The 23200-nt window shown below is 20.9% G+C and overlaps 1 protein-coding gene and 1 long non-coding RNA gene across 2 annotated transcripts in view; both read left to right on the top strand.

The window, feature by feature from the left end:
- LOC107965756 overlaps positions 1-23200 on the top strand; it is a 257665-nt gene that overhangs the window by 154077 nt on the left and 80388 nt on the right. The gene's annotated exons all lie outside the window — the stretch shown is intronic.
- On the top strand, positions 6522-10008 carry LOC102656818. The gene is made up of 3 exons (XR_003306230.1): positions 6522-6765; positions 6886-6962; positions 9666-10008. It is a non-coding gene; the product is annotated as an uncharacterized LOC102656818 (long non-coding RNA).

Here is a 23200-nt window from a genome sequence, read left to right as displayed (position 1 = left end):
TATGTTTATTTTCATGTAAATTTTCATTAATTTTACTTAAATATGCCAATAATCTGTCTATTATATGGTTTAATAAGTCGTATAATCTAATTTCATTTCAGTAAAAATAGCTGTCACATGAAATGCTTCTCTAATTGTGTAATTTTTGCTGCTTGAAATAATGTAATTTTTGCTTTTGAATAATAAGGAAAAAACTTTTTATTATTTATACGAATTTCATATTTCATATTTGAGATAAGTCAACATCTATATATATTGCAAAAACTTTTAATAATGATAATTTTTTTATTTTATTTTCTTAATTTTTTATGTATGCACTCTTCAATTTTTTTTGTTTCTGTTGGAGATCATGCATCAATTTAGAAATGTTTATCGAATTGATTCATGTAATTTAGAATTTATAATAAAACTTTATTCTAAAATTCCTTAGATTTCTTTTATCCTTGCTTTTTTTCCACGTTCAGTTAATGTATTAAAAGGTTTTTTGGCCGTCTTTCATTATTTGTCAACATTGATAAATCTGTAGTTTGTAGTTGTAGTTATGTAATTTTGATTTTGGCTTACGAATAAATCATATCATCTATTTGCTTACATTTATTGTTATATAAATAATAATATCTCAAATTTTTTAATTTAATTTTTAAATTTTTTGAATATTTTTCGGAATTTAACAATGTACTTTTCAAAAAGTCGAATTTTTCATTAAATGTTCCATTTTCATGCTGATTTGATATAACTGCATCATTGTCATAATTTTAATATCTGTTGGATTTGACATTATATACAATATAAACAAATTTTTAAAATGAAATATGAAAAAAACTATGTAAAGAAAGTACAAAATATTCAATAATATATATAACACTAATTGCTATAATATGAAATTGCTATAATCATGATTTTATAATTTAATTACTTACTTATTTCATTTAATTCCATCATTCAGTTTACTTCATAAAATTTCATAAAATTTCACAAAATAATTAATTTTAATTTAAATTAAATATTAATTATAACAATTATAAATTAAATTAAATATTATTTATAATAATTATGACAAGTATAAACTATTAAATATAATATATTTTATATTATATTATACATTGTTATATTATTATATTATTATATTATTATATTATGTTATATTATTATATTCTTATGATATTACTATTATATTATTATTATATAGTATTATATTATTATATTATATTATTATTTTTACACTATAATAATCTATAATGATTAAATTAACTTTCTAATTTAGACGAAATTTGCAATCAGTTAATCTATCTAACGACTAATGACTAATGAGTTTTTTGTTTGTGTATCTTGCCCGGACTCGAAAATGTATTTATTTATATAAGAAAAAGTCTATCTTTAAAAGGATTTCACATCTTCGAGTACGTGTTGTCATTGTTTAGATTTTTCACTGCCATTGTATATGAAAATCATCAGACTGATTGAATACGAATCATATTTTGTATTGTTTCCACTTTAGGAAACTTTTTTATAATATTCAAAGTGACTTAAAGAGTGATAAAAAATTTATTTTTAAAATTTTTAAAATTTATTTTTTGACAAAAATTAATGTATTAAACCACAATAATTTTACACGAAAATTTCGATGAATTTATAGCTATTGAGTTTTTGAGGTAATATTGTTATTGAACAGCTAATTTTTTTTTTTATTTTTAAGCTAAGACTTTGCTTTTTATAATGATACCAGAAAAAACATTAACTCTATTATTTATTTTTTTTAAAATTAAGATTGAAAATAAAAAATATTAAAAAATAATTCCAACAATATCAATTAACTCAAAATGAAATTTAGTACAATATATATCTAAGACACAATCAAATACATATTTAATAGTCATATTTATTTTAATTAAAAATTAATGAAATTAAAAAAATAAAATTATAAATAATAATTTAATTTTTCAGCAATTTGAAAATTGATTAAAAATTTAAAAAATGTGAAAAAAAAATATATTATACTATGGAAATGTTCAATTAATTATTTATATAAAAATTTTTTTGGATACTTATGAAAAAAGACTTTTTTTCGCTTTTGAGGGGTAAATACTACTATGCGAAGTACCAAAATGAATGAATGCGATGTACCAAATAAACTGTTCGATGAGGCATAGAGATCCGCTCCCTCTGGAAATGAATCTCAATGAGATAAGGAGGTATTGATAAAAAATTTTCTGGAGATGTCAGTAGAAAACCATCATGAGAGTTTTAGTCGGTAAAAGTCCGACACTATTCCAGAGTGTCCTATAAGGATTTCCTTCTACTTAAAAAAAAAAGAATTTATGTCGTTTTTTTTGATTTGTCGCTTATCTATTCTCTTACTATTTCTAATAAAAAGTATTTGTATATTTTTATTTTTTATCGCAAATCATAATTAATATAATTAATATAATTAATATATTATAATTGTAAAAATGTTTTATGCATATAATTGATTAAAAAGAAAACTTTTATATATATATAAACTTTTTGAAAAATATTATTTATCAAATTCTACCTCGATTCTTTCATAAATTTTTTTTATTATAATCTATAATAAATTTGATCATTTCATATATAAAATTTTATATAAATTGCAAATATTAATTGTTATTAATATTTTATAAGTAATTTGTGTTGCTATTAATGTTGAATTTAAAACTACACGAATGATTTTTCACGATCTAATAAAATTTTTAGCTTATTATAAATTCTTTTTTTTTTCATAATTTATTTTTTAATTAATTATAAATAACTTTATAATTTTTTTTTTAGCATTCGTGAGATTTTAGAAATGATTAGGACTTTGATTTTTCAATTCTATAATTTTTGCAATTTCTTTATCATTTAATTTATTTTGATATTATCAAATTTTGTAACATAAAACACTATTTGTTGTTTGCTTCTGGTTCACAAAATATTGAATATCTTAAATTTAGCTTAAATATACTATTTTTTTTCGTGATATTCTGTATGGAATGAAATTTGTATTTTGGACCCATATATTTAGTATATTATAGAGAACTTTACAAAAAATATTAGAAATTAATTGCACATGATCCATCTTGGACACACACTCGTATATTTTGCACACGTGATCATCAAATGTCATTCTTCGGTCGATAGATGGCAACATCCATACCGCGAGTTAAGCGAGTAAGTAATATTCACAAACTTACAAAATTAAACTTACAAAATAATACCCTATTAAGCTTAAATATGCTTTTTTTTGTTTTCTATTTAATGTTTATTTTGCATTTTATCTTTGAAACAATTTGTTTGACTTAATACTAGAATTTTTTTTTTTTAATATTTATTCATCAAAATTACTAATTTTCAAGTTAAATTTCAAGAATTTGAAAATAATATATATGAATTATTGTTTTATCCAAAATTAAAATTTTGAATAGTTTGAATAGTTTTAAATTGAATATATTTCAATTATTATAATAGTATTTCAATTAAATGATAGGATATATAATGAGAATGATAAGAAAATTGTTAATGTAATGAAAAATTCAAAAGATATTATACAATGAAAAAAAATTATTAGAAAATTATTATTATAAAAAATTGTTTGAGAATAATTTAAAAAATTGAAATGTATATAAGGTATAAAATATGGAAATGCTGGATAACTAAAAGATAATATTGCTGAAGTAATTCACTATCATTTTATTTAATAATCTATGTATTTTTACTACATTTATTATTGTTGCATGTGATAATAATCTCTTGATAAAAATTAAAACTAAAATAATAGAGAAAATAATAGAGAATATAATAATAAAATAATAGAGAAGTATTATATAAAAGAAACAATTTTTTCTATTAAAAGATATTTATTAATATTACTATTTATTATTATTATTCTTAAACTGTGAATTGTATATATGTAAATGATTATAAGTATTATGATTATATAATCATTTTTTGTAATCACAATAATAATTAAAATATAATTCATTATTGCCAAGTCTAAACTGTGCTTTTGTCGATAATTATCATGCTGATTATACAGTATCTTCAAATTATTTTGACTATTCTGCATAAATTTTTTTTTTTAAAAGCACTTTAACGTAATTTGGTTGTCCAGATTCTTTTTTTAGCAATGTTGAAATTTTGAGTGATTAATTTATTTTGATTTAATAAAATTCAATATTTTTATTTTAATTGATCAAATCTTTAATATTTATTTTTTAATGAAAATAATTTTTATTATTTATAGAATTTGATATATAATTTTACAAAAATCAATAATAAATCTATTTTTCTATTTAATAATTTTATATTTAATTCAATATAAAAAGTTTGTTTTAAAAAAATGTAAAACAAGAAAATGAGTTTCATTAAAATATGAAAAAACTTTATATGTTCTATGATAACATAAGAAGATATAAATTTGCATTAGAAAAAGCGAGATATTAAAGATAAAATTAAAACATTTAGTTATACGTGTATATCATCACAATATATTTATTTGCATAACAGATTCTTAAAAAAGACAAGAAACTCATATTTTTATGATTAAATATTTATAGAATATGCAATATATTATTTAATTTTTCATTTAATAAAAACTTATCTTAATCGAGTTATTGATGAAATTCTATTTTTTTATATTTTAATTTTTCTGAGATTCTGAGCATCTTCTAAATTTAAAAATATTGTATTTAATATTGCAACATTTTAGTCTTATAAATATTATAAAAATGTGATTAGAAAATAACTTAAAGAATTGTAAATATTTACATAAGTAATTTTTCATAACATTTACATACAAATTGCATATGTTTTAATAGAACTTGAGAAATTATCTCAAAAAGGAATACAATAGATTTTGTTTTTATGATGGTTCTATAGATATTCAAATATTTATAATTATAATTTTAATCAATTTTAAAGAAATTATTTATAATATAAAAAAAATACATTTGATAATCAAATGAGCTGAAATTTTTAGGTGATAGAAGAAGAATAAAAAAATCTTGGATATAAAATTTTAATTTCAAATTTTATTAGTTTCCAAAATATTAATATAATAAAAATTTTTGATACAATATATTGAATTACGTGTATGTACTTGATAATGTATATGTTCTTGATAATATATATGTTAGCACAATGCGATTGCTTATTTATTGTTAATATAAGATAATAAAGATATCATAGTAACCTATAAACAATCTCTATAATAGATAAATATGCAAGTCTCATATATGTTGGCGATTTCTATTAAAAAGTTATCTTTATTTTATCTAAGCTAATGTAACGAATAGATTATACTATTAAACATAGAATATTGTGTGATATAATTCTTTCTATAAGATAATAAGGATAATTATAATCTATATTATATAAGAATAATTATAATCTATATTATATAAATAATTTTTTTATGCAATTAATAATAATAATTATAACGAAAAATATCTCAAATCTAAAATCAAACAAAAATAAGATATAAAAAAATCATTGATTAAAATTATAATGATCGAAATTATAACAAATATTATAATTATAATCTATAACAAATTTTTAAGATAATCCACAATCCATAAAGAAATAGATTTTAAATACCACTTACTGTAATATGTTTATATTATATTTATATTAATATATTAATATAGATCTGCATCATGTTAATTTATACATTGGCGTTCACACATAAGTAAAATTCAATGTATTATATTATATTGTATTATATTAGATTTTATCAATGTTTCAAAAATTAATAAAGATTCCAAACAAAAATTTTATATTTTTTTTTCTCTCTCCTTTCCTAATCATAAAATTTCAACTTATTTGTTTAGATGTATATGTTGCACATACGAATTTTTTATTGTAAAAATCTATTGAATTTTTAAATGATTCAAATCTATTGAAAATTGATATAAGTAATTTAAAAATAGTTTATTTATTTATTTAGTAAATAATTTATTTTAATATCCGTAATATATTGTATAAATATTTATATTATATTTTATATTGTATTAATATTTTTTGTATTATATATTTATTGTAAGATATGAAAATCAAGAAAAAAATTGTAATTATTAAAATGTTTACTAAAAGATTCATGAGAACTTTTTATGAAAATATTTATTAATGAATATTTATTTCTAGATAAATTCATTACTTTCAAAATATGATAGCGGCTCTTTTCATAAATATAGATAGTACTATAAAAATACAATATTTCCATTCAAAATTAATTAGACAAAATGCCAACAAAGAATTTTTTCCTTAATTCATTTTTATCAAAATGAGACTCTAGATTTTCAGAATTTGATATATTGTTATATTTTTATTTGTAAATAGTAAAAGAAAAAAAAATTAATTAAAAAGAAAATAGTATAATTCAATTATTGCGCCACTAAGACTCGTATGTTAAGGCATATTTTCACATATATATTAAATGACATTAAATGTTAAATTCTTGTGACTTTCATCATATGGCAGCGTAATACTATATTGTATAGTGATAAAAAAAATTCTGTATCCATGATAATAGAATAATGATAAAAATCATATTTAATATTATAATTATAAAAATTACAATTTATTATCGCATGTAATTTAAGACATGGGTCTCAATAGGCGGCGTAGCAATCGTATCATGTTATTTCATGTCTAGTTAGTTCTTCTTCTATTACTCTCAAATAAAAATATGAAGCAATAGAGTTTACTGTTAACTAAAATCTGGAATAAACTTGTGATATACTAAAGAAAAAATTCAATCTGAATTTTGTAAGTAAAATATTTAGTAAAAAATTCAAAATAATTAAATTATTTAAAAAAAAATAATTTGTTTGATAAAAAAAAATATATTTTATAATAATTTTCTCGTATGTTTTATAAAAATTATAGAAATGAATAAAATTGTAATAATTTGAAACATGGTTTTGCTAAAAATATATCATGTATCTAATTGTATGGAATTAATGGTAAGTATTTTATTTAATAATATATATCATATATAGTTTAAAAATAAATAATTACCGATAAATTATCTCGAAATAATACGTTTTTAACTATTCTCTTATTCAAGATGTTTTCAGAATCTATTTTACTTTTTTTTAAATATATTTATCACATGTATTTAATCATTTTATGTATATCAATCTATATATTATTAATTAATTTTTTTTACATATATGAAAAGAATGTTTTAAGTTATCTTAATAATTTCTTTTTCATTTAATTAAGATTTTATTAATTTTTAATTGAAAGAGTGTAATAATTTTTTTCTCTAAAAATGTATACCATCAATTTTACTAACATAATATAATTATATTTATTTTATAGTATATAAATTTTATAATCAACTTCTTATGTAGCAAGATATATTTAGATATATTTTTTATTTTTTATATTACATTAACAAATATTTAAATCTTTTGTTGCTTATGATGATATGCTTTATATATATATATTGAATTTAATAAGCATTGATATTTATTCACATTTTATAATAATTTTAGATTATAATTTATACAATAAATATTAAACACATTTAAATATTAAATATAATCTAAATAGAAATTTATGTATTTCTATTTATTTCATTTTATATAGTATTTTATATAGTAAATTTTTATCTATTGTTTCAATGTTAAATTTATATTAAATTATATTAATACATATTAATATTTTTTCATTAATATTTATATTATTATATTTCTTATATTATTTTCAAATATATGTTTGGATTTATTGATATAATATTATATATATATGTTTATTGAAATCAGAAATTATAGTAAATATATTATTAGTATCTAATAGTACATAATGATTTATAAAATTTTTTTATTTAAAACTTCAGTTTCTATTAATTATATAGTTTAATTCAATTAACTATATAACATAATTAAATATGTTATAAACTATTTAAAAAAAATTTCTTTTTTTTATATTATGTAATAAAACTACTTTCTAAAATATTTTTAAAAGTGATTATTAGAACTATTATAAATTTAATAAAATTATAAAACATTATTATTATATATATTTAATTATTTATTATTTATTATTATAATTTAATTTCTTTATGTTCACATAATATTTTGATAATATTGAAATTTTTAAATTTTGATTTTAATGATATGTATTTCTAAAAGATTGTTCAATTATTGTTTAATTTATATTAGTTAATAATACAAAAAATATATTATTGTAAATTTATGTAATATATTAATTCATATCATATATTATATAATTTCTTAATATTGTTTTATCATTATATTAACGAAATTGATAAATAATCATAAATTAATAATTGGGATTATAATATTTAAGATCTTCTATTCAATAATTTATTTGTGTTAATGTTGCGTTTTAATGTTGTTACAATAATTTATTAATATGCTAATAATGGTACAATATATTGATAATAAATTTATGATAATAAATTTTTTGTATTCAAAATTTATATGTTCAAAAAAAAGTATATCTAATATATTATTAGAATTGGTATTACTATTAGAATATAATATATATTTATTTTACATTTATAAATATAATAATAACTGTCATTGAACTGTGAAATTGATATATTTTATTTGTAATTATTTAGAAATGTAATGTTTAATGTTCTTGAAATATGTTATCATTCTGAATAATTTTCTCTGTACATATAATTTCCGTTCGATTTAAATTTTCGAAATATTGTAAATGTATGTAAATTACTAATAAAAGCGAAATATGTATCAAAAATTCAAATACAAAAAATTAATAATATCTAATTGTAAGATGCGGAATATAATATATATTATTAATTATAAATCTAATTTATAATATATAAATTAATATATTATTAAGTTTATCAAAAATTTTTTGTATTTTTGAAAGCAAAGCGATGATAACATATATAGCGGAAAATTCAGAATGATGAACTTAACAACATACTTAAGCTTATTGAATTAGTTAATTAGGTTATGAAATCGCTGAAAAGATTATTTTTAAATTATCATTTTACATCTTGAAAATCTTGGAAACAAATATTCAATATCTCATAAGCATTTTTATTATTTTTATTTAAATACTATCATTAATATATTGAAGTCAATGTAGAAAATTAAAAAATTGTATTTTAATTCAATTAAATTATTATTAAATTATATTATATCTATTATAGTATAGAAAATTGAAGTTAATTTACTATTTATTAAATAATTACTATACTATTTATTAAAATATTGAAGTTATTTCAACTCTAAATATATTTATGTACATTTTAGTTTATAATTTGTAGTATATATTAAAAATATTATAAATGTTGATGTCTAGAAAATAAAAAATAAAAAATGAAATAATGCATAATTAATAAAATGGAACGGTTAGATAAAATAGAATGTTATAGATTTAAAATCATATTTTATTTCATTATTTAAATTTATTTAAATTTTGATATGTCTTGACAATCTTCATATTTATTCTTCAATATTTTATACGTTATAGATATTATTATTAATTTTGATGAAACAATGTCAACGATATATTAATTAAATATTTTAAAATTTTTATTTATTATAAATATATCTTTTTATAATTAAAAAATTATATATATTTTTATTATTTTACATTATAGAAAAGAGAAACATATTTTTCATATATGTCTTATATATTTATTTATTCTATTCTTTTAGCAACAAAAAAATGTTGTATGTATGTGAATATCTGATCGCCATATTTGAAAAAAATTTGAAAAATATTTAAGTTCTTATGGATTGATTCCAACAAGGATAAACTATAAACTATAAACTCCAAAAATTATAAAATTTGAGTTTATATGTGTATTTGATGTCTTAAATATTAAATTAATGTTAGATTATTTTCAAAAGAAATGATATGGTCTATTATTTTTGAAAAATTAATAAAAGAGTATCGAGCATTAGAAAATATGAATGGAATTCAGAAACATATGTAATATATACATATAATCGAGTGAGTAAACGCTTGAATATTTATTTTGTTATTATATTATTATAAGTCAAAATTTTGAGTAAGTAATTTTTTATATCTTATATTTTATATCTTATAAATTCTTTTAATATTAATTTTTATAATATTTTGAAAAATTTTTTATTAATGAAAGAAATTTCATTATCGTAATAATGAATATCGTAAATAAATGCGAATCTCATTTTAAAAATCATTTTAAAAATATAATTTTATATATTTCTAAATATATCATATTTCATAATTGCATATTCGAACAATATTTTTAAATTATAAGGATTTAATTACATTATATCTCATGTTTTATTTTCAATAATTAAATATTTTCAATAATTTAAAATTTTAAATTATTGAAATTTTGAATTTTTTTTATTATGAATTTAAAAAAAATAGACGTTATTAAATTAATTATTTAATTATTATTATTTAATTGTATGTACTTTTGGGGAAATAATATGTAAAAAGTGAAATTTAATTTATTTTTTAAAATTTCATTATACATAAATATTTACTTGTTCTCTCTATAAATCAATAATAATGCGTATAATTTGATGCTTTTTAAATAAATTTTATGTAAATTTGTAATCATGATGTCTTATTGGTAACTAAAGCTTGTTGTTCATGATTAATTTCAAATTCTTCGGGATTATTTAAACTTTGCGTATATGACGATTAAATAATTCTCGAAAGATCACTTTTAGAAAAATAAGATAAATTAATTTTGATATGATTATTAAGAATTAAGAATTAAAAAATATTGTGAAGAAGCGAAATGTTCTATAGATTATATCTATATAATCTATCTATATAAAAAATGTATTCTATAAAACTTTGAAAATGTTTTGAATATTTTCTGAGACATAACTATTTTGAGTCATATTTTTTTCATTTTTTAAAAAATTAAGAATGGAATTAAAGATAGATTTATTTCTTAGGAAATGACATTTTTAAGTCATTTTCTTTTAATGCACTTTCTATGTATATGAGATAAAATTACAATTGTTATCAGTGGAAGTAGCTTGGTTTTTAGGTTAGAGATTTAATAAAAATAATTACTAAATTTATTAAAAGTAATTATTAAAAACATTGATACTATCATTGGAATATAATTTAATCAAATTATTGCCTTTTTTCAATAGTAATTAGTTTGGTAATATCTAATCTGTTTTTATGTCACTATTGCAATCCATAGATATTTACTATATAGATATTGCTTCTAAAACTGTTAAACTACATGTAAGTTGAAATATAATGTGTTTTGTTTTTAGTAAATACTAATACTAAATACTAAATACTGATAAGATATATTATATGAAGTAATTTTCATAGTAATATTGTATTTGTATACTCTCTATACAAATAAAAAATATTAAAAACCATTGTTGGTAATTCATTTTCTGATAGACCATGACCGATTTTAAAAGATCAACTAAAAAAAATAGCATTTATAAAAATTAATTTACTTCTTTATTAGATAGAGAAAGGTGACTACTATCTCACCAATAAAAATTTATGTAAAAAAAAAATCATTGCAATATTTACAAAAATGGACATAGATATAGAGGCGATTAATATCGATAATATACTATAGATATTAATATTTCACTATATACTATTGATAATATACTATTGATATTAATATTCAAAAGTGGAAGAATATATATCCAATTGCATAAATTATTCATCGATTAACTAAAGGATATTTCTCTTTCAAATTCGTGTGATTTTTTCTTTTGATAATAAAATGTCAAATATTAGATAAGATACATAACAATCATTCTTAGCAATTTAAATAGAATAATAGAATCTTTAAGAAAACTTTAGATGCAGTTGTTTTTAATAAATACACAACATTTTAATAATTACACAATAACAAAGTAAAATTTTAAAATAGTAAAAAATTTATCCAAGTTTTAAAAGAAAAAAATATTAATTCAAAGAAGACAAGAGCTATGAAGTTCTTAGAAATATACATCCAAAAATTAACATAAATGAATATTAAATCTTGATTAGAATAGCTAAACAATTTATGTTATATTCATCTTGTTCAAAATTAAATAAAAAACATCTCAAATCTGATTAAGATATTCAATAACAAACAAATGTATTTAATTGAAATATGTCTTCTATTACTATATAATTTATATTAATTTATCAAATATTCTCATGAACAAATTATAAATTATCTCAAAGGAAATGAGAATATACTTTCAAGCATTATTATTTTAATTCATATCAATATCATACTAACTTATCAATATACTTATGAATAAATTATAAATTATCTCAAGAAAAATAAAAAAAAATTATTTTGTTCCAAAATTATTAACAACAAAGAAGAAATCTTAGCGTCTTGGCTGTCATGATTGAAAAATTGGCACAAATAATTTTTCAGATTATTCTTCAGAAATGTGGAATGAGTTAGCCATTTTTTAATTCATTATAGCGTTAGAAGAGATCAAAAAATCTTCGTATCTCGATGGATTATATCTTTAAGATTTAACATCACTAAAATTCTAGAGATGCAAGCTATTGAGATTATATCTCAAGATTTTAAATGAATAAATCGGAATAAAAATAGAAATTAATTTTTCTTTCCATTAATACAAAAAAGAGAATCAAAAAGAAAAATAACGAATCTATAACATGCTGGATTTGTAACAAATAAAATTATTTATAAAAAAAACTATTATAAGAAAAGAAAAAAGGAAAACAAGAAATCAACATAAAGGGAGAATCGATTTCGATTCCTACTGTTTTCATTATGCTAAAAATGAATTCATCTTGGAACTTATTGGCTGTTGTCTGAAAAATCGTCAATGATTAAAAAATTAAAATAATTATATTATAATTATTATATCATAATTATTAAAGCTATATATTATAATTAATAAAGTTCAATTTTAAATCTTTTGAGAATGGATCATATTCCCCAGATAAATTTTGATATAACAGATTAAAAATATTCTTTCGATCTCTGGAAAAAATTAATAATAAAAAATAATTATGATCGATATAATTTTTTGTTAAAGATAGAAAATTTTAAGATTAAAATTTTAATTTCAATTTGAAAAAGATTTTCTGCTGATTAATATGAATGAAGGTTATTTTAAGTACTAATTTTCTTGAGAAAAATTCAATTAAATTTTTCAATTTTTTCAGAAAAAATTTGTGAATGAAAAAGAAATTATTTTCAAAAAAGAAAAAAAAATATTCAAAAACAGAACAAAAAATGAGAGAGAAAAGAAGAGTAAAGGAGAGATTTTTAAACATTTACAGGAATTTTATCAACATTATGCAGAAAGATTGACAGAACAACAAAATGAGTTGAATTTTCAAAATTAGTTATTGAGTTTTAAAATGTATTCCCAAAGAATTCAGAAAAAATTAGGAAATATGCCATCATTCAGCATAAAATTAATATTAAAAAACATCGATTTATGCAAACGATAATTATAATCTTCGTAAAGAAATAGATGAATATCAAAAAAGATATTGAAATAAAAAATAATAATTAAAAATTAATAGAAAAATTGAATCTTGATTTTATCTAATTATATATGTTAAAAAAAATTACAGTAATAATTCTGTATATACATATATATATATATATATATATATATATATATATATATATATATACAGAATAAAAAAAACAATTAATATAATAAAATAAAAAAGAATCTTATCTATTATCGAAAATAGAAGAAATTAATATTTATTCTATTTCTGATTTTTTATCGTTAATCTTTAAAATGTTTATTGAAAAAAATAAAGAGCAAATTATTTTTTTGTATAGACTGACAATTTAAAATAATGCCATTTGGATTTTGTAATGTTCCTATCATATGATATGTCTTGCGTTCGCTTATATTTTTGCGCACGATAAGAACTAAAAAAATAACTGTAATTTTGGATTCGTAATGTATAAAATTCTTCATTTGTAAGAATTGAGGCGATAAGTGTTTTTTAAAAAATGATAATGTGCTACAATGTGCTTTTGATAAATTATAATATTAGAACTTGTGAGCTTTCTGAAATCGAGGATTAAACCTAAATGCTTTCTAATTCTAAATTGAAACTAAATATATAATGCACTGTTAGTATTTCGGAGGCAAATGCTAAACCACTTTCTCTACCACATTGATATATATTTGATAATACTTAATAAATGTGATGAATTCCTATTATAAGAATTCGACTATATGTTTGTCTAGATTGGCTTATCTTGCTAGATTCTATATTTTTTCGGATGCTTATGTAATAACGTACAGTAATATTTTTCAAAATAGTTCTATCAGTGCTTATAAGTTTCTTTTAGTTTTTTACTTTTCCGTTTTTCCCAGTTTTTTCTCTTAGATAATTCCTTACATTCTTATTACTTATAATAATAAAACTTGAGGATAGTGAATGAAATTTCGTAGATGGGAGAAAATTTGACATCGTGCAAATCCCTAACTTTTGAAATTCCAAAAAACTAAGAAATATATATTTTTTTAATTATTTATAGTTTACTAATTGTAATAAATTTATTAATCTACTGTTCATTAAATACATTACTAATATATTATCTGTTTAACAACTTTCGAAATTTTGTTGTCAAATTTCAAAAATCGAAATTCCAACATTTTGTTTATCTTGCGTTTCAATATATTTACTTTATATATATATATATATAAGCAAATAAATAAAACTATTATTAAAAAATTACTATTATTTCTATTATAGAATAAGATTGTTTATAAAATATCTGTATCTTACATTAAATATTAAATACTAGATTAAATTATTTACATTCGAGATCATTTATCTTGGAATTTTTATTTCTTTGGTCCTTTCATTTTCTTCAATGATTAACATAGAAATTTGACTCATTGATTTTTTGAAGCAATTCTATCTTCATTGATATCATTCTTATTATGTTTATAAATATAATTCTAAGATATTTAATTTTTATTTTTTCATAAGAATGATAAGTTATTGTTCTTGATTATGATCATTGGTGAAATGAAAAGAATCTTCGTCAGTTTATTTTTTTGTTATATTTGATGCGACTATTCAAATTTGTTCCATCTTTATCAGAAATACTGGATCATCTGCTGGATCAAAAATTATCTGCTTAATTTATTAACGTTTTGAAAATAATGTTTTAAGATATTTAAAGGATTATTGATCAGAAATTAATTGGAAGTGAAAAGTTCGAGTCGAAAAAATATAGAATTATAAATAAATAATACATCTCAAATAGTATACAACTCTTGAAATGTCAGACATTGTTCCCTAATGATTCTAGATAAATATTTTGCTGATTTGATATTTTTCTATAATTCATCGAAATGAGCATGAAAGGAATTTTATGTTTGTAATTTTAAGAATATAATTTTATATATTTTTTCAAGAATTAAAATATTATATATAACAATATTCCTAATTCTTTCATGTTCTTTTCACAAATAAAATTTTCTCTATACGTAAACATCATCCTCTATGCAATGAATTTAAATAATTTAAAGATGTTTCTGTATTAAAGTCTATATAAATATGTAAATAGACATAAATTTCTTCTTAATTACTTTGCTGTAGAAATTTTTCTTCTTTTAAGAAAAGAACCCGTGTAATCAGTTGTGTAAAATAATAGAATCGATAATATCCGGGCTGTAATTTACCTATTTGATATTTCTCACTATAAAGATGTTTGGAAATATCTTACGTATCTATATAATGTTCAAACATTATATTTATTTATATTTATCGGTTATTTTTAAAATCGGTCAAAAATAATATTTATGCAATAACAGCATGTCATATTCATAATTTATTAAGTTTTTTCGATAAATGTTTATTTGAATATAGATAGAATATAATAGAATGCCTACGAATAAAAAAAAATAAAGAAGAAAGAATATTTTCAATAATCGACAACAAACGAATTTAATGATTTCAATGAACTTAATTTGATTGTGCCTTTGTTTTTTGATACCGCAGATTTCTTTGAAAATATCTCTATTTTGTATCATTTTATAAAAATCAATTATTTTTCTTTCTCTAATGATTATAATCCATTCTCAATCTTAAATGATTCATTCGCATTTTGCTTGAATAGAATCTGAATCATATATTTTTATATAAAGAGTATCCCAAAATTAACGTAAGATTTGAATTTGCCGCCATTTTTGCATTAAGTTATTGGTAATCCTGAAAAAAGAACAGTTTGATAACTGAGAGTTTAGAGTTAGTAAAAATGGAGCGTTATACGATACAATAACGTGGAATGGATTATTAATCATCAAAAAGTGAATACTGGTTTTTCGAGCAAAATAATTCTAAGCGATGAAGCACATTTTCACCTCGATGACTTTATTAATCACCAAAATTGCCACGTTTGGAGTTCGAAGAACCCACGTGTGATTAGCGAAAAACAACCCACAACGTGTGACTGTTTGGTGCGGATTTTGGCAGGAGGCATCATCGGACCATACTTTTTTGAGAATGAGGCTGGTCAAGCAGCAACTATTAATCGTGCTCGATATCGCGACATGATAACAATTCTTTCTGTCGAAATTGAATGATATTGATCTGGCCAATATGGTTTCAACAAGACGATGCCACATGTTATACAGCCAATAAAACAATTCAATTACTGCATGAGACATTTCCTGGTCGTGTACTCTTTCGTTTCGGTGATCAGAACTGGCCCCCTAGATCATGTGATTTAACACCATTAGATTTCTTCTTATGGGGTTATTTGAAATCAAAGATCTATGTCAACAATCCCACAACCACACGTGCATTACAAGAGAAAATTAAACGGTGCATCAACGAAATTCAGCAACAATTATGCAGAAAGATTATGAAAAATTTCGACGAAAGGATGCGTATGTGCCAGCAAAGCCGTGGAGACCATTTGCCTGATGTGTTATTCCATAAATATCCTATGTACTTTATGATTCACTTAAAAAATAAATATTTAAAGACTAAAAACTTTCTTTTATATTTAATTCAAATCTTGCATTAATTTAAAAAGAGCTTTTATATTCAAGTTCTTATTTTTATTGTAAATAAAATCTCTCATTCTTTAAAATTGCTTCATTTGATTAAATAACTTTGTATTTGTGATAATATAATAATTATTTCCTTTGAAATAGTGATTCAGTTATTCAATTGGAAGTCCCTATGAAATTCGTGTTTACATTTGTTGTCCAATTTACTAGATAAAAGGCAAAATCCATATGTCAATGATATTATCACTAAAATTCGAGGTTCTTGTTGTCCTTGATAATTCTTGCTGTTTTTGTAAATTCTCATCTTTTTGAAGTTCTCGCAAATTTTTAAGAGTTTTTGTTAAGACTGATATTCTCTGAAGCCTCTACCATGTTCCATTCATGGGCTTTAATACACAAGTATTCACGTTGAGGACCAATTCTTTAATTGAGCGGCACTTCGGACCAAAAGAAACTCTCTAAAATGAGTCTGAGAAATTACGCCACTCAGTAAGTTGTGTTTTCAAAAAGTTCTTTGCATATATTTGCAGTAATTCTTTTCAGATAAAATGACGCTGATTGCCGTTGAAATTGGCATATCGTTTCAGGTTCCAAAATCATATTGATATTTCTAGCTATTCTATAGCTATATCGAATATTGTTTCTAAATGTGCAAAGCAAATGATTACCAAATTTTTCTCTCAAAAAACAATATCATCTTGGCAATATCATTCTTGTAACATCATCCTAAGCTGTTCATATCTCTGTTCATCATCTGTTCATATCTGGACATTGTCTAAATTCTTAAAATAAATATATCTGAAATTCAATAAAACACGAAATTTCAATTTCATGCTTATCTGGTTCTCACATAAATTACTATTTCGTTTTATTTGTCACTTTCATGATATTTTTTGTATGTTTTCAATTGTGATTCTCTGATATTTAACCAAAGATGGATTCAACAAGGGATGCAAAAAAGTGTAATCTATCATATTAATTATCGTATCATATTAATTTGTACTTTTGAACTTTATGTTCTATTGACAATCAATTAAATTTCTGTTCTGATGTTTTTTATGTTCATCTATGTCCGATTATCATAACATCACATATTGTATCAGTATGTGTTATTTACTATTGGTTGATCTACAACATTGCTTTTAGTTTGTATTCATTGTTCTCAGTTAACTAAACATTATTTTTATTAATTTCTTTCTTCAATAAAATCTATAAAATGTTTGAATATGATCTTTTTTTGATTTATAATTTTATCTCTTCATTACTTATTTGTTTCTATCTAATTTTTAGATGAATTATGAAATGATTATGAAATCCCAAGTTTTAACTAGTTTCCTTAAAGTTTTTATAATATGAACAAATGATTTCAATGAAATTTTATAATATTGATTTAATCATTTTGAATGATTAAATTTAAATCAATTTAAATTTAAAAATGCATTCATGTGATGTTTATATAATACGATTTTGGCAATGATTTAATATTGTTCCAATTACTTTGTAATTATTTTTTTGAAAAATTTAATGCCTTTTTTATTCTTATAACAGAATTTATAGGCAATGATATTTCTACATATTTTATTTACGGATATATTTCTACATATAAATAGTAATTCATTTTGATAATATAAATATAATGAATCAAAAATGTCTAACGATTCATTGAATTTATATAATACGATTTTGGCAATGATTTAATAATTGTTCCAATAACTTTGTAATTATTTTTTTGAAAAATTTAATGTCTTTTTTATTCTTATAACAGAATTTATAGACAATAATGATATTTCTACATATTCTATATACAGATATATTTTTACATACATTTCTTAAAACTCTAATGATTCATTGAATTTTAAGGTCAATTATCAATAATCTAATATCTACTTACGTTAATTACCGAAGTAGAAACAGAACTTATTGATAAATGCGAAATTTTTTCTTACAAAATTTCTAATTTTTTTATATAATCTTTCATTAATTTTAAAATATATATTTTTAAATGTTTTAAATGTTCTATCTCGCTGTCTTCAAATTCTAATTAATAGTATTAATCATTAATTCAATCTTTCTTTGATCGCATTAAATTTTTATACTATTTGTGTATCCGATTATAAATGTATCAGCAGTCATTGATATACCAATGACTAATACCAGATTAGTATGTATAGTAAATTTTTTATAAAATTATTTGAAACCCTTGATTGCATGTTTTATCAAGGATTTCAATTTGTCTTCTATCCTGAATTTCGTCGAAATTCAAATTAAAGTATGTATAAATTGAACAGATTTATTTTAAAAAGAGATTTGGAAATTAATAACATTTATTTTACTGGTTGCTGGATGTTATACTTTGCTCTCTGCTTCTAATTGCCAATTTGATCTCATTCGGATATTATTAATGGTTCAAATCTCCAAAATATGTTATTGCTTGTGTTAATTTTACACATTATTTTTCAGTATTAAATTTTTTTTTTCAAACTTTATTCCAATATATTTTAATAACTGGATGATAAGTTTTGTTTACTGATGTTGATGCTGATTCTGTTTTCGATTCGAAGAAATAACAGCTTTAATTTTCTCATTTCCACTATTGGTGTGATATCTTGAGGATACAGGATGACGGATCATTTTCTAAAATACACCACTTATTAGCTCTGACAATTGAGCAGCGAAGTCTATCTATCTATTCCTTTAGAATAATGATCTCTTCTTATAATCCCCTTTATTTATACTTTTTTGACGTTGAAATTATACGACTGTTATTATTTTTTCGGACCGCTTTTCTCGTCGACATGAATCTTTATCTATACCGATGATGATTTTGCGATTCCGGTTGAGATAATTATGAGATTATACAAGGTGCAGCATCATTGAAACTAGCATAATATGCTACTATGCTCTCTAATAAGCCTCTATAATCGAGTATTTAAATAAATTTCATACCGTTTTTAATTGGTGGAAGTGGCACATTTTTCTTTTGCCTCTCGATTCTCTTTCGTTCCACTATTTTTTTTTGCGCCATCACTATATTATAAAAGAAAATCACTGTGTTTCATTTCTGTTTCCAAAACTTATTGCTCGCGAGATTTATGATGAGCTTATTTGAAGAAATTTCTAAAATAGAAATCTTTTTATTATTATCAATCTCTATTAAATTTAAAGAAAGAATAATATTATCTGAAAAAAACTACTGTTTTTCAAAAAGAGTTAAATCAACGTATTTGCAATTGTATATTTTTGATTTCAACGAAACTTCATTCCAAGAGTGACAGATATCATTGACTCGACAACAACATTTTGTTTCGAGGAAATCTCGTAATAAATATGAATTGATCAATCCTTTATTAACATCTTGATATCTTAATATACTGATTACCAACTCAATTCCTCTAACTTAAGGACGTCGCAAATTAGCATTATTATTGATTATCATGAAATAGTTATTGATTGAGTTATTATTATGATCCTCCTAATTGAAATTGGAAGATACTTCATTAAAAAGTGAGAAGAATCTAATTATAAATAAAACCAACAAATAGTTTTTTTATATACGCGTTGGGTTCTGACACGATCACCTGGAATAGAAATCTACTGTGATATTATGAGAGATCCAATTCTCATATAGACACGCGTATACACAAAAATATATACTTTGAAGGAATTATGTATTCGATATGTATCTAATGGCTCTCTATTCACCATTAATATTGTCATGAGGGCGAATATTCTGCCAATGGATTTTATGACGACAAGAGATCTATTCTAATTCTCTCGGCATTTCTTATCTCAGAATCACTCTTTCAACTGCGCAGTAATAAGTTTGCATAAGTTTAGATTCCCTTTTGATGCGACATCCAAAATATCCAGTTAAAATTTGTGTCGCATAGAAAAGTGTTTTTTGCGAAAGTTCCTTATCCTTTGTTTATTCATTTCTCGAACATTAAAAGAATTTTTCCGACAATGCACTAACTAACGAAGTTCTTCATTTCTCTCATTTTGCCGATACTGGAAGAAACACGCTTCATTTGCAAAAAAAATAAAATACTTGAAATATGTTGCAGAAATCAGAGTGAATATGTGAAATTTTCTGAAAAAAAATTATTTCAAAAATAGGAATCGAAAAATGGCGAAATGCTACTTGAAAAGAAGATGCCATAAGTTTTAAAAGGCATCAGATATTTTGGAACGAATAAAAAATTATTGAAAATACATCAGCAATTTTATTAAATCTCTTTTTAACAAGATGTAAAAAATTAGTGTTGAGATATAAAAGATTAATTGCTGAAGAAAGAAGCCTTTTTTTAAAAAAAAAGAACAGAATTTCTAAAGATTTATAATTATGTTATAGTGCCACTTGAGAGAGTATTGTTTGATGATTTACTGAATTTATTTCTGAAAATCCCAAATCGGAAATCGATACATACTAGTTGTGTGTTATAAAATAGTTTGAATTAATCTCAAAGCAATAAATAATCCACAATTCTTAAAATTTTGATGAACATTTGTTGATAAAAATTTATATATTTAATACATTATAAGCTATTACAGAATTTCTTGAAATTCACTTCGATCAAAGAACAAATTTCAAGCTAAGAGATTCAAGAACTAATGAAATTAGTTAACTAATGAAATTTAGAATCAAGAAGACAAGAATGATTTCATCACATTTTTAATCGGATGGATTATTAAAACATCTAATCAAAATATTACCTCAATAGTTAACAATATTTGTTGCAAAAAACATATAATTAGATTCTTTTATTATTTTTTACTTATTGTATTTCATTGTATAAATCGACACAAATATTACTAGCTATAATTTTGTATGAATAGGAATTCCATTCTATATAATTGTGAAAAAAATTTTTTCCTATTAAAGAAAAGCATATTACAATGTGTATTGAAAAAATAAAGAAAAAAGAAAAAATCTATCAATTCATAAAGCAAAAATATAATTTATCGAATCTGACTTTCATTAAAGACAAAATATAAAATCGTCAATGTAAGTTAATTGAAAATACAAAGTTATAAAAATACAAAGATATAAAATACAAAGTTCATAAATAAAATAAAAAAAATTGGATTCACGTAGCAGTTCTCGTTTAAGAAAAGATGCTCTTTATTGCAGAATGTTACGGCAAATAATTAAAATAAGTTCATTATTATTTTATATTATTATCGATTATGGTTTCTTTTCGATCATAGAAGAAACGATAAGAAAGATTTCAATGAGGAAATCGAGTTTTTTTAAAGCATATCTTCTTTTTAAATCTGGATTCAGAAAAATTATATTTTCACAATCTTCTTATAACATATAAATCCGCTCTTATAACATAGTGATTTAATAACGATAAGTATCATTTCACGTGAAAAAGTGAAAATATTTAAATTTAAAAATAATTCAAATTCCTCTGATATAAGAGAAATCTTTTTTGTGAATCGGAAGCGCATCTTGGAGAATTTCATCATTAAGATGAAAAAGATTTGAAACCTGAAAAGATGTCAAGAAAGAAGAATGCAAAGCAAAAAATTTAAACGAAGGAGAATATATATAAATTTAGAGAATATATATAAATTTAATAAATATAAGAAAAGAACAAAATATTTGCATACGAGTGTCTTCCTTGGGATTTTGGTGTGATTTTCGCTAAAAGACGAATATCGAGATTCGCTGAATTGTCTGAAGAAAGCCAGATGTATATACAAATTTTTTTCTCACATAGAAATATTTTAGAGTATGGTAACGAATAGAATGAAGCTTATTATGACGAGATTTTCGCCTTTTTTTATAGATAATATTGTATAGATATATTATATATTATAGATAATATTATAATCAATATAAATTATGGCATAGGAAATGACAACATTATTATTATAAATTATTATAAATTAAATGAAATCATTTTCTGAATATAAAATAGAACATTGTGCTCTTTCCCTGAGAAAATATTATATCATTTTATAAATAACGAAATAAATTGCTAAAGTATAAAATTTTTAAATAAATAAATATGAATGGAAAATTTTCATTGAATGCAATAATATTATAATTATAATTATATTATATACTTATTTATATTATATTATATCTTGTTACGAGCATAATAACTACAATCTGGAATATCATAATCAATATAAATTACGGTATAGGAGATGACATCAGAATTAAAAATATTGATTTAACGAAATCAATTACGAAGTAGCGAGAACATGTT

The sequence above is a fragment of the Apis mellifera genome, linkage group LG16 (genome assembly GCF_003254395.2).
Source record: "Apis mellifera strain DH4 linkage group LG16, Amel_HAv3.1, whole genome shotgun sequence".
NCBI classification, from domain to species: domain Eukaryota; kingdom Metazoa; phylum Arthropoda; class Insecta; order Hymenoptera; family Apidae; genus Apis; species Apis mellifera.
The sequence above is the reverse complement of the archived record's forward strand: the minus strand, read 5'-3'. Positions and strand labels throughout refer to the sequence as shown.